We start from the raw sequence: 11,913 nt of genomic DNA, 5'->3' as shown, positions 1-11,913 counted from the left end.
TGATGCCTTCATTCTTGTGAGAATATGGGCCTTGGGTTGTAGCTCAGTAACACAGGCTCAAGAAGTTCAGTTCAGGTGTGAAACAGGGGGTTGCCTTTCTAAGCCAAACTGAAGACGCTCTGTAGACTTATCTGATGGAGCAGGAATTCTGTTTAATGATAGATTTTTTTGCAGCATCTCTAGTGTGAAAGTAAGACTAATCTTGTCAGTCCTCATGTCACCGGGGTGTGTGGTGTCAGCCACAGCAGAATAAGATTTCATTTAATTCTGTAACTTTCTTTGCATGGCAGATGTTGAAAGTACAATATAGAAACTGTAATGCAAGTAGACCTTCTATTGGTCCATTTATTCAAATGCTTTCAATGCCCATTTCAATGCAATTTCAGCTTAAATCAATATTGACCAACGAAAGATGGTTTATTTCAGCAGCAGGTTCACCTGTTCAATAGATAAACTGACAACTGGGGCAAGCAAACCTCATTCCAGTGAGACCAGCATAGTTGATTCTACTCATGATAGTCAGTGTGGCCTTTGAAAAAATTTAAAAGCAATCAGTGTAACTGGGCCTCTGGAGCTTGCCAGCTCTTATTAACCTTGATCAGCAGGCAGGCAAACAAGCACAACTAAGAGGCCGTCATGATTCAGCGCAGCAGAGTCTGACCTCTCTGTTTGCCTCCTGTGCAAATTCATGCAGAACAAATTCATGCTTAAACGCTACATCTACATCTCCACCAGAGACATGGAAATCCAAATACAGCCAGTTATCTCTGTATAATTGTTCCCAGAGTCCAAAGCCTAGTCTGGGACCATGCACACCAAAAACACAATGCCCACCTGAGCCAGAAGCCCTGGGTCTGTAGGAACTAGAGGTCAATGGGCATTAATTGATTTCACCCAGAAAGCCTGTATGGATCTGGAAGCAAGAGGAATTTCTTATGCTGCCCACAGTGCTGCGGGTGAGATGCTGCTACCCCTCCCCAGGCCAGCACGGGTGCTTGGCAGTAGCTGGCAGACAGCACAGATGGGCACATGTGGGGTGTCAGAGGTCTTGCAAAAGGCAGAAGGGTGGTTGCAGGAGGAAGGGATAAGGAGAGATGGAGAGTGTTGCAGCGAGCACCGGCTCCTCACCTCCTTGCTTTGTAGGGAGGGCAGAGGGACGCACACAGGGCCACAGCCCACATTGACACCACCGACACAAGACACCCAAAGGACTTCAACGCTTGAAATGGCTTGTGTCTGGAAACGAGAACTCATGGCATTTAAGCACCATGCATTATTTAGGAAGTCAAATTCAACAGGCTGGTCTCCACCAACTGCTGCGGTGGGTGATGGTGTGTAGTGTGGTGCTGGGACCAGGTTATGCAACGAGGGGAAACAAGCAGTGAGCAGCATCAGCCAGAAAATGGGAGTCCTGCATGTCCTAGAATCTGTCCAGAGAGAAGTGAAGTAAAATAAAATAAAAAGTGACTCTCCATGATTCGGTCCTTGCTTATCCTAAAATAAAGTTTTCTGAGGCTCCCAAATCACGCATTACAAAAGTCCCCCACTTCCCCACTGACAAAAAAACCCACATATTTGTCTCCCTTGACTTCTCCATGGTGCCTTTAACAGCTAAAAGCCCGAATATATTTTCACGGCTTTTCTTTTGTGAACATAAATCTGTCTCTAAAATATATATAAACATGCAAGAGGCAGCAATTTTTAGAAAAGGATTTTGATTTTTTTATTTTTAATGTTCTTTTGCATTGTATTTCATGTTATTATTGTATTAAATCCAGTCCTGTATGAAACTGTGGCATTTCATATTTACCTCTAGGGTGTGCCTGATTATTTTAAATCAACATACTGGTTTTTAGGTTTTCACATTAAGCTGGGAGCTAAGGTTTGCTTTTATCAACTGAATTTTCTGACTGAGCATATTATTGCTCCAGATTGACCTGAAGATTAAGGAAGGATATGCAGTTGTAAGTGTCTCTGGAACTGCGAAGCATCTTTGCTTTTTGAACATTTTTTCATGTTTTATACAGAAATTTATAACAATGTAATTTTTTCCTAATTATTCATTCTTTCTGCTACCTATACTTAAATTATCCAAATGTCAGAAGTATGATCTTAGGAAATAAACAGAGAGAAATAATCTCATTTCTCCTAAACCACGAACATTTTTTAAAGCATTTATACACTGGTAATACCAAGGGTTCCACACTTGTATTTGATAATACCAGATGCTGTACAAATAACGAGGTAGACTCAGCCCCTGGCAAGAGAGAAGGTTTTAAAGAGGGCTTGTAAAGAAGCAGGAGGGACAGGGAGTTGTTATTGAAACTGTGACCTTCCCACCTTCTAACATGCATCACTTTTTCCACCACTAAGTGCATGACTGCAATTCCCAGTCAGCTCAGGTTTTGGGGACAATAACACCTGCACTGGGAGCCTCTGCAAAGGGAGGAATATGTGTAGAGAACATACGCACTCACAGCTAAAAAGGGGACCAGCTGGGTAATGTATTCACCATCTGTGGTACAAATAGAAAAGACTGAAGACCACATCTAAATTTTCTGCCTGAAAATGACCGTGAGTAAGTATTTGGCTTGTGTTTAAATGCAGTAACACAAGCTTTCTTCCTCCTCCTCCTCCTCCTCAGGCAGAAGCTACCAGCCAGTGCTGCCAGTTATTGTTTGTGCTGCCCACACATCTCAATGGGTGACCCCCACGGTTATCGGGCTGTCCTTCACTTCTCATCAGGCGCTAGCTTTCAGCCCTCCTGCCTCCCTGCCTAGGGCTGGGGTGCTGGTGCTGGTGGGCTGGAGATGGGCAGATCTGGGGCTCTGCGTCGTGGTAGGGACTGGTACTGGGTGAAGGAGAGAGTGTGGCTCCCATTGCAGCCTGCTCGCTCCAGCTGAAGGAGGGACAAAAACACAGAAAAAAACTCAACCTCAAGGAGACCTACCCAAGACAAATCCAGCCTTGAAGGGAAAGGGACTTCGTGTTTACAAAGCAGCCACAGACATATGGGTGATGGTGGCAGCTGCAGAGGGTGCACAATGTGGCTATAGATGAAAGGCAGGCAAAGGCTGCTCTGAGTGTTTGAGATGTGTTCCTGCCATCTGCTCCTCTGCCGGTGAAGGTGGAGCCATCTCTTACTCTTGTACAGAGCTTGAGCACACAAGTGTCTCCTGGGGCTCTCTGAGGCGCCAAAGTGATAATGATGGAGCAATGTCAGCCACCATCCAGACCTGCAGTGAGCACCTGAGAGCTGAAGGAGACTGACACGCAAGGCCAAAGGAGTGACTGCATGCAAACCAGCAGGACCGTGGGTGCAACGGGAAGATGCTTGACCAAAAAATGACCACTGGCATTTAGCTGTGTTCAGTGTATGCTGACTATGCAGACTATGCACACACATTCAGGGCAGGTGAAGCATCTACACAGGGCCAGCAGATATAACATGGGAACTCTGGGAGATCAAGAGGGATCCTCTCAAGCATCACAGCCGGCACTGGGTCCCTGACTTTGGCAATGAGTACCATGCTGTCTTCAAACTGTTGTGTCATTTCCTGCACTTTCTTATTTGGATGCCATCTTTTATCCAGAGATGGCTTCAACCTCATCCTGGATGGACTGAATTCCAAAACCTCATATAGACAAACATTTGCCAAACCCTTCTTCCTCATTTAACTACAAGCATCACTTGGCAAATGGGCCTAATCCTACAAACACTGAATGCATTGGGAAGGAGTAGTGAGTACTCAGCAGATCTTTGGCTCAGGCCCAGCACTTGAGTCACAGAGTTGGTATCTCCATTTGATAGTCAGCATCTCCAGTTTCCACAGAAACAGTTATTAGAAATATTTGTTTATTGATTATCCTTTTATTTATCTGACACCCTCAGCACCTTGTAATTATCTCATGCTTTATTTATTTATTTATTGCTTTGGTTGTAAGTGTAATTAGCAGCAAAACTGCTAGCAACACCTGAATGTTTCTGCAGATATTAGAAAGAATAAAATACTCATTTTCTAAAGAAATGCTGGCTGTGATGTAGCTGCTGCTACAGATGGCAATATATAACTTGCAAAGAGTACGAATAAACTGTTTTTTTAACTTAGTAGATCTAGCATGGGTAAGAGCTGTCATGCCTGATTGTAGCCCATTGCTTTCCATCCGAGGATAGGACTGGACTTCCAGCGTTTATAGGGGACACCACTTTATCTCTGTCCAAAACTTTTCTCATCTGGGCTTCAAAGCATCCAATCTGCAAGAGCAGTCTGGGATTCAGATATCCAAGTGGCTTGCATATGCAGGGGCAAAAATGGGAGTGGGGCCAGAAAATCTGGTCTACAATGGGTGATTATTTCAGACCTAATAGCATCTGTATACAGAGTTACACCACAAATGCAAATAACTGCAAAACGAATTACAGCTCTTTGCATAGTAATTACATTTGCATGTTGAGGAATAAGGGCATGTTTTCTACTGATAACTTTTCAACAGCTCCCGTAAGATTATTGTGAATCTCCCTGACAGAGGTTAAAGTCAGGTGGAGACACAGATCACAACTGATATTCACTAGAACACCTTTTCTCAATTAAGCTGTTATTCTAAATGGAATCCAGCTGTTATTATGGAGATCAGACAACCATCACAGGCTACATTCAATTACTCCCTTAAGTGTGCACACATGCTCTCAGTTACCTGCTTGGAGCAACAGCTAGGGGGCTGGCCCCGGCTGGTTCCTCAGACACAGAGGCTAGTACTGACACACTACTGGGTTCAGCAGAGCTCTTGGGGTTCCTTGTTTCACTAGGACTGCAGTTTTTGTCTGCATATAGCCTTTTTGTGTCCTGAATTTGTAAGTTCTTGTGGATTCGACAGTACCATAAGTCCCCAGTGCTTATGAACTCTTGGGAGGCTTTCACATGTTACCCCTCTGTGTAGATCTGCCTCTTTTCAGCCTCCTGTTTTCTGGTAACTATTTCTCCTTCCATATGCATGGGCACCCATGGAGACCACTTCCACAAACTCATGCAGATATAGCTTTTAGAACATGGTAAGGAAAGCAAGGACCAGAAAATGCTAGTTCCTTCCTTTTGTATGTACACTGAAGTCTAGACCCAGACATCAGCTAGAGGAGGAAATTCAGGTAATACAGCCTGGGTGGGTACCTAGCTTAGGCAGAAAGTCAAGCTACTGAAGTTACAAAGCTTTGGGGCTGGAGACAACCACCTTGTAGGCTAGCTGGGGTCCATCTGCACATCTTCATCTGTCAGACAGCAAAATGGAGGCAGCACAACTGGGTGAAATTCCTGGAGGGTCTGCAAGCTCATTACAGTACCTGGGTAACTTGGCTCACAAGATGCTTATATGGTGTCTTGTTTGGTTTTGACAAACAAGCTAATTTAAATTTGTCAGTGGCTGCAAAGGGCAGCACTCAGAGCCTTTGAGTGAAAGTTTATTGAAGGAACTTAATGCTTCACTTTAACCTAGACTACTGTGTATATATTATTTCCTTTCCTTCATTTTCTAGTTGATCTATAGTGTTGCTAGCCATGGTAAGAACCATGCCTGTGTACATGCCTACAACACCCTAGTGCAGGGGTCCTCAAACTACGGCCCGCGGGCTGGATATGGCCCCCCAGGGTCCTCAATCTGGCCCCTGGTATTTACAGCCCCCCCGCCCACCCCCGCAGACGGGGGTTGGCACGGGAAACCAAGCAGCCGCAGATGACTGCCTGCCACTGCATCCGTGCCGGCCCCTGTTTAAAAAGTTTGAGGACAACCTGCCCTAGTGTTTTCAGATGCTGAGCAAATAAAGGTTGTCATTACCCAGATGTATGAGGAAGTAGAGATCATGTTCCTCCTGTAATCTCTATATTTCTTTGGGTTTGCCTGCCAAAAATCAAAATCCTTCTGTTCTCATTGAAGGAGTGTGTTTTGGCAGGGAATATAAATTGCATTTTTAGGTCCTTGGTTGGACAGTCTTAAAATAACTGTCAGCCTTAGTTCTTTCAGTGACTGGATAGTGTGGATATTTATAGTAAAACTGATTTGATGGGTTAAGACTGAAAAATTAGAATTTATATTACATTTCAAAATATTACTGTACAATTTGAGATGCTGCCATGGTGACTGCAGCATTACCCTGCTTTACATGCATATTCAGTCACTAGGTCTCCCCAGGCTTTCAGAGAAATTCAGTATCCTGGGGTTTTTTTTCCTTCTTGTTGCAACTTGTCTGTCTGATGGCTCAAATATTTGCAAGTCGCTGTCAGGGGAGCAGAGACCTAGATATTTACTTAGTCATGGCACTACCGGTTTGATCCCAAGTGCTCCTATTGTAGCTGCTTCTAAACATGGCAAGAAAGAAAGGGGTCTGGACTCACACATCCCCTCTGACTCCAGTACGGATCATGGGCACTAAACAACACAGGTATGAAAAGCCAGTTTACAAATTTAATAGAGGAAATGCTGTACCTGAGGCTTCACCTTAATCTTCCTTTTAAACCCTTTGACTTGGCTATCAGTAACCCACAGAAGGCAGTGCACTCCCAGTTGTCAGCCCATAAACTCCAGGCCAAGCATCTCAGTTCGCTTCTGTCTCTCTCTGGCCACAGTCCCCTTCCAGCTTCCAACTGTGATGCTCCAATTCACTTTTCAATGCAAGACAGTCATCATACATTAGGCCATTACAGTGGCCTAATGCTAGCTCTCCAATGGCTTCCTGGCTTGGTCCTCACTCTGCTCCGGACCTGGTGCTCGTGATTAGGAAAATATTGACTTTCTCTCATGACACTCAGAGCACAAAACCAGGGCTGTCAGCAGGGAGCTGCACCACAAGTCATGCACACTGGCTAGAGAGGCACATGCACAGGGTCTGAGAACAGTAGGAACAACTATTTTTGTATTTTCCGTTCTAGCCCATTTTTACACAAGCCGCAACTCCATCCCCTAGCCTGCACCCACCTGGCAAGATGTTTGGTCTTTCTCAGAGGATGTGTCACAGTTAGGACACAGAAATGGACCCCTTCTAGCTAAGGGTCAAATATGCTGAGGAAATAGGCAATCCTATGCCACAGTATGTGTTTGTGCTTTCCACCTTGAATTTCATTTGACTCCTGTAATGTGCAGTGTGCTTCCTCTTGTTTTTTTATTGCCTGAGCCTTCATTATAGCAGGATATTATCAATGCAGTTATTTATAAAGTGGCCTCATAAAATATCTCTCCTGTTATCATGCTGGTCCCAGTGGATGGCAGCCATACAGTCTCCATTATACTTCCAAGCAGCTCAAAGCATATAAAGCAAGACTTGCAATTTAAGCTGTCAGGCAATACACTGAGCAGACTCTGTTTGTGTTGAGATGACAACTTCAAGGCTTTTGAAAAAAATCAAGGAATAAAAATGTCTGAACCAAGTAACTAGGGGGTTTAAGTCAGCAGACAGGTTTGGGGAGGCCACTAGCCTGACCACATAAGACTCATAACAATTCCTGACATTTGTTACTCTTCACATACTTTCTTTCTCTGTACCTAAACCAGACATCCATAAATATCTGAAGTGAGGCACATTTTTGTTCTTAAATAAAATAATACATTGGTAGCATTTGCAATCCAGTATTTTCACTTGAAGTCCACTAACATCAATGAAGTCAAAAAGGACTTGGATCAGGCCCTGGTATGTTTTTCACTTCAACACCCATATTATCATTAAAGAATAATAAATTTTACAGAGTCTGGAAATAGCTTCAAAGTTATCAGGGCAGGTACAATCTATTTGAACAACATTTACCCTTGATTTTTGACAAAGTCTAACACACCACACCACCAAACAAGAATAAGACATAACAAAAGAAGTACAACCTAAAAGTTACTGAACTACAAAACTATAGAATAATCTAAATCAGGGTTCCTCAAACTACAGCCCGTGGGCTGGATACGACCCCCCAGGGTCCTCAATCCGCCCCCCCGTATTTACAGAACCCCCTCGCATCCCCCCCGTCGAGGGTTGGGAGGGGGAAACCAAACAGCCGTAGATGGCTGCCTGCCACTTCATCCGCGCGCCGGCCCCCTGTTTAAAAAGTTTGAGGACCCCTGATCTAAATCAATGGGAGTATGGCTGTAATACTTGAAGGTGATTGGGTTAATCACCTCGAGCTCATTATCTGCAACATTTTCCCAAACTTTTTTATTTTTGCAAGGTGCCCTCTTAGCAGAGTTTTCACAAAATTTATTTCCTGCAATGGTTTAACATTATGGTTTAAGAAATTAGTGCAGAACTCTAAATACCTGTGGATAGCCACGACGCCTCTGTTTTTATACCTGCCATTTGAATGTTGCCGTGGAGGAATCTAACTGCCTAGTTCAGTGGGAATGGCCTGGCGCATGCTGTAGTATGCTTAGGCTTTTCATACTCACTGCTGCATTGTCTCTGAAGCACTCCGCTGGGAGTCAGCTATCAAGGGAGCGCACAACATGAGTTCCAAAAGCAATGGCAGTGAAGGTGCCCTGTAAGAAAACCACTTCCCCTAGCTGTCACAAAGAGAACAATTTGCTATTAGGTGCAAATATGTCAGAGCAAGGATCACTTGCCTAAATGCAGATAACAGAGGATTTAATAACAATTGCTGCCCAAGCATCCAATGTACCTCTTTGTGGTGGAGAGAAGCAATGCTCTCAAGCTACATCACATCATGTCATGTAGCACACACTGATACAGCCTAATGAAGTAGGTTATAGGATCTGTGCCAAGTTGCTGAATAGAAGGAAAATATGTTTTTTCATGCAGGCTACTTTAACATGTTGAATACTGCTGTTGTGTTGGGTATGTTTCTGAATGTTTTTGTGGCCAAATAAAGCATTCATGCCTTGTCTATGTGTGTGCTTTGTTTCCAAAAAAGAGAAGCAGCTGGCAACTATTGCCATAGCACTGGAGATTATTACCTGCATCCATAGAGGCAGTTGTCCAAAGGCCAGTATTTATAGTTTTGTCTGGAACTCCTAGATTAGAACTGTGCCACCAGGAGAGACCTCATGAATCACCACCTCAAGTGCAGCACAAGGCAGTCAGAGCTGCAATGAGTAATCACATAACAATCTCTCCTTTCCTCATCCCTAGCCTGTGGATCTGTCAGGGACATGAGATAAGAATCCCTGTGTATTCCATTTTATTTTGTGGATGAAAATCCCAAAGGCACCATCTGCTACAGCACAGCCAGGAGATTGAAGCTCTCACTGTCTTTGTGTCCTGTGCACATATGTTGCTTTTGAACTAGGACTACAGAACAGGCAACTGTAATATCCCTGAAAAGGTAAATTATGAAAATGTGGATTTACATCCTGCTTGTACAGTAACACTTTCTTCAGTGTAGTAATCTGAAGTACAGTTAAATTCTGGAGAGCACAGACTACCTGGGCTTCTGTTTTTTGAGGATGTTGTTCCACTGCTGAACCACAGCTGCACTGTATACACATTATCTCACTGACATGGAGCAGCTTAACTGCTCTGCTGCAATGGGATTTAATAAACCATTTTCAGTAACCACCCACATAACTTCAGTATAATAAATAAAGCCAATACCTGAGGAAAAAAATTACTTCTAGCTAGTTCTAGGCAGAAGGAGGAGCACATTGGGGAGTATTCAGAGCGTGAATGCAATGTGGTCACGTTCCAAATACACCAAATACACCACATGCACCCTGACATGCTCAACATGCAGTGCAGTTCCCAGCCTTTTTGGCTTTGACCCACTTTTAACAGAGACAGATAAAACGGAGCAGCTTCCATCTCCAAACACACAGAAGAAAAAGAATAACTTCTGCATAGATGAAGTCCATTGAAGTGTTGAACTCATTGCTTCTGGCACAGTAACCCTGGGAGGGTGTAGGGGGCTGTCCCTCAACTGCTAAGACATTCTTAGCACTTTAAACAGTTCAGAGACTCAGCAAATTTCACAAGAAATCAACTCCAGAGCAGCTGGGTGGAAACCTGAGAAGACTATGGCCCAACATCTCTCCTAACTGACTAGATGCATTAATTTGTTATGAATCCCCAGAGGCCAGAGTGAGAAGGCATCAAAGTGGATAGTGCTGCTTCAGTACTGACCTAACAGCACAAGCACTGTGCCTCACCCTGATGCAAATGCCATCAAATTAACTCAAGCAAAATGCGTATCTTTTCAAAGAAGGTGCAAGGCCCATCCCACATTCTGAGGATCAGTCACTGTCTGCAGATACTTCCAGAAATTATGCCTATTTACTTAGGCAGAAGAATGATTGTGGAATCACTGGGATACAGCATTACTACTGATAAGTATCAGAAAAAATTGCACCTCAGATATGTCTTTGGTAAAAAAGTTATCCCTGGTATTTCCTAAATGCTGTCTTGCAGAGGGACACCACTGATATTTCTTCCCTTGGACTGTGTCGTAAGGTCAGGGAGATCACCAAATGCAAAGAGCTCAGGACATGACACCTTTCTTGATTTCCTGCTCAAAAAAAAGCTCTAGGGTATCTAGAGCTCCTGATCCTGCTGAGCTTTTGCTACTGTTCTCAGAGAGCCTAAAAAAACTCTTTGTAGCTTTGAATTATTATCATCAGGAATAAAGTACTGCCTAAAGCTGCAGCTTTATGATGATGAGTCCTGGTGATGTACAGAAGTGTTTTCCGCATGCTTCAAGAAATACTTTAAAACTCACCTTCTTTTCTGGGCAAGTTGTGAAGAACATTCAATATTTATTGCTTGAACTTCCATCTACATCAGCACTTTTTTCTACCATCACCAAAGAGCTACAAAGAGGCTGTCAAAACATATGAAAAGCCTTGATCTTTTAGGTGGCAGAGCCAACAATTAATACTGTTAATTCCTTTCACTGTGTCAGAGACACACTAAGGAACCTGACAACAGCTTCAGTTGCTGACTTAAAATCAAGACTCTCAAAAATCACATCATGTCTAGAAAATTGCAGTAATACTACTGCCTGGCACATACCCAACATCATATTTACTGCCAGAAGTGCATTCAAACTACATCTCTCTTAAACATCAGTTTCTGTAATACACAACAGAAAGACAAATGCAATTACTCAGCGTATTTTTGGTACCAACTTTTGCAGACAGCTCTACATGCTGGTGGAAGCAGGTACAGCCATGTTAAGCATTGGCCTGCAGGGAGGAGACAAATCATTTTCAGACAATCATTTTCTGATTCCTTTACCCATGCTAAATAGCATCATACTTCATCTGGGTTGCAAAGGGAAGAGGAAGCTTTTGTGTAGCACCCATAGAATTGCCCAACACATGCACATTACTGTTCATGTTTCATAAGATACTTTCTCCATGACTTCTAGACATCAGGCAACCTGATCAAAATTTCCTGGTGAAAACGAAAACCTGTCTGGAGTATACATGCAAGCTGGTATGGCTTCTCCAGATTGGCATATCCTGCTCACCATCCCTGCAGAGCAGAGCAAAGCCAACTCACTGCCAATTCCTCCTCCCCCTAGAGAGGAACAGGGCTGAAAGATGAGTGCAGCCAGCTACTGTGCAGCTAACAACTTGCTTCTTCCTTCTTTCAGGGATAGTTTCACTTAAAAGAGACAAGCAGGATTTTACAATTTATCATCCTCATGAGACAGTCTTTGAAATAGGAACAATATTTTTCTTAATGTGATTGTATAACATTGTCATGACTTTAATATTTTTGACAGTGAATTAAGCTTAGCTATTAAAGTGGGTGCTGTGTTGACTCTTCTTTCTTCCTTTCCCCAAAGGCAGGAGTGTGCACAGTACAGAGAGAAGAAGGTATTTGCTGCTCTTCTTGGCCTTCAGAAATCTAGTGCTCAAAAAAACCTATCCACTCATGTACTCTCATTTTTCTTCTCCTACAGATAACCACAACATACCAGCTTATTTAGTGTT

Source organism: Falco rusticolus, chromosome 7, assembly GCF_015220075.1.
Source record: "Falco rusticolus isolate bFalRus1 chromosome 7, bFalRus1.pri, whole genome shotgun sequence".
In the NCBI taxonomy this organism is placed as follows: Eukaryota; Metazoa; Chordata; class Aves; order Falconiformes; family Falconidae; genus Falco; species Falco rusticolus.
This window is presented reverse-complemented; position numbering follows the sequence as displayed.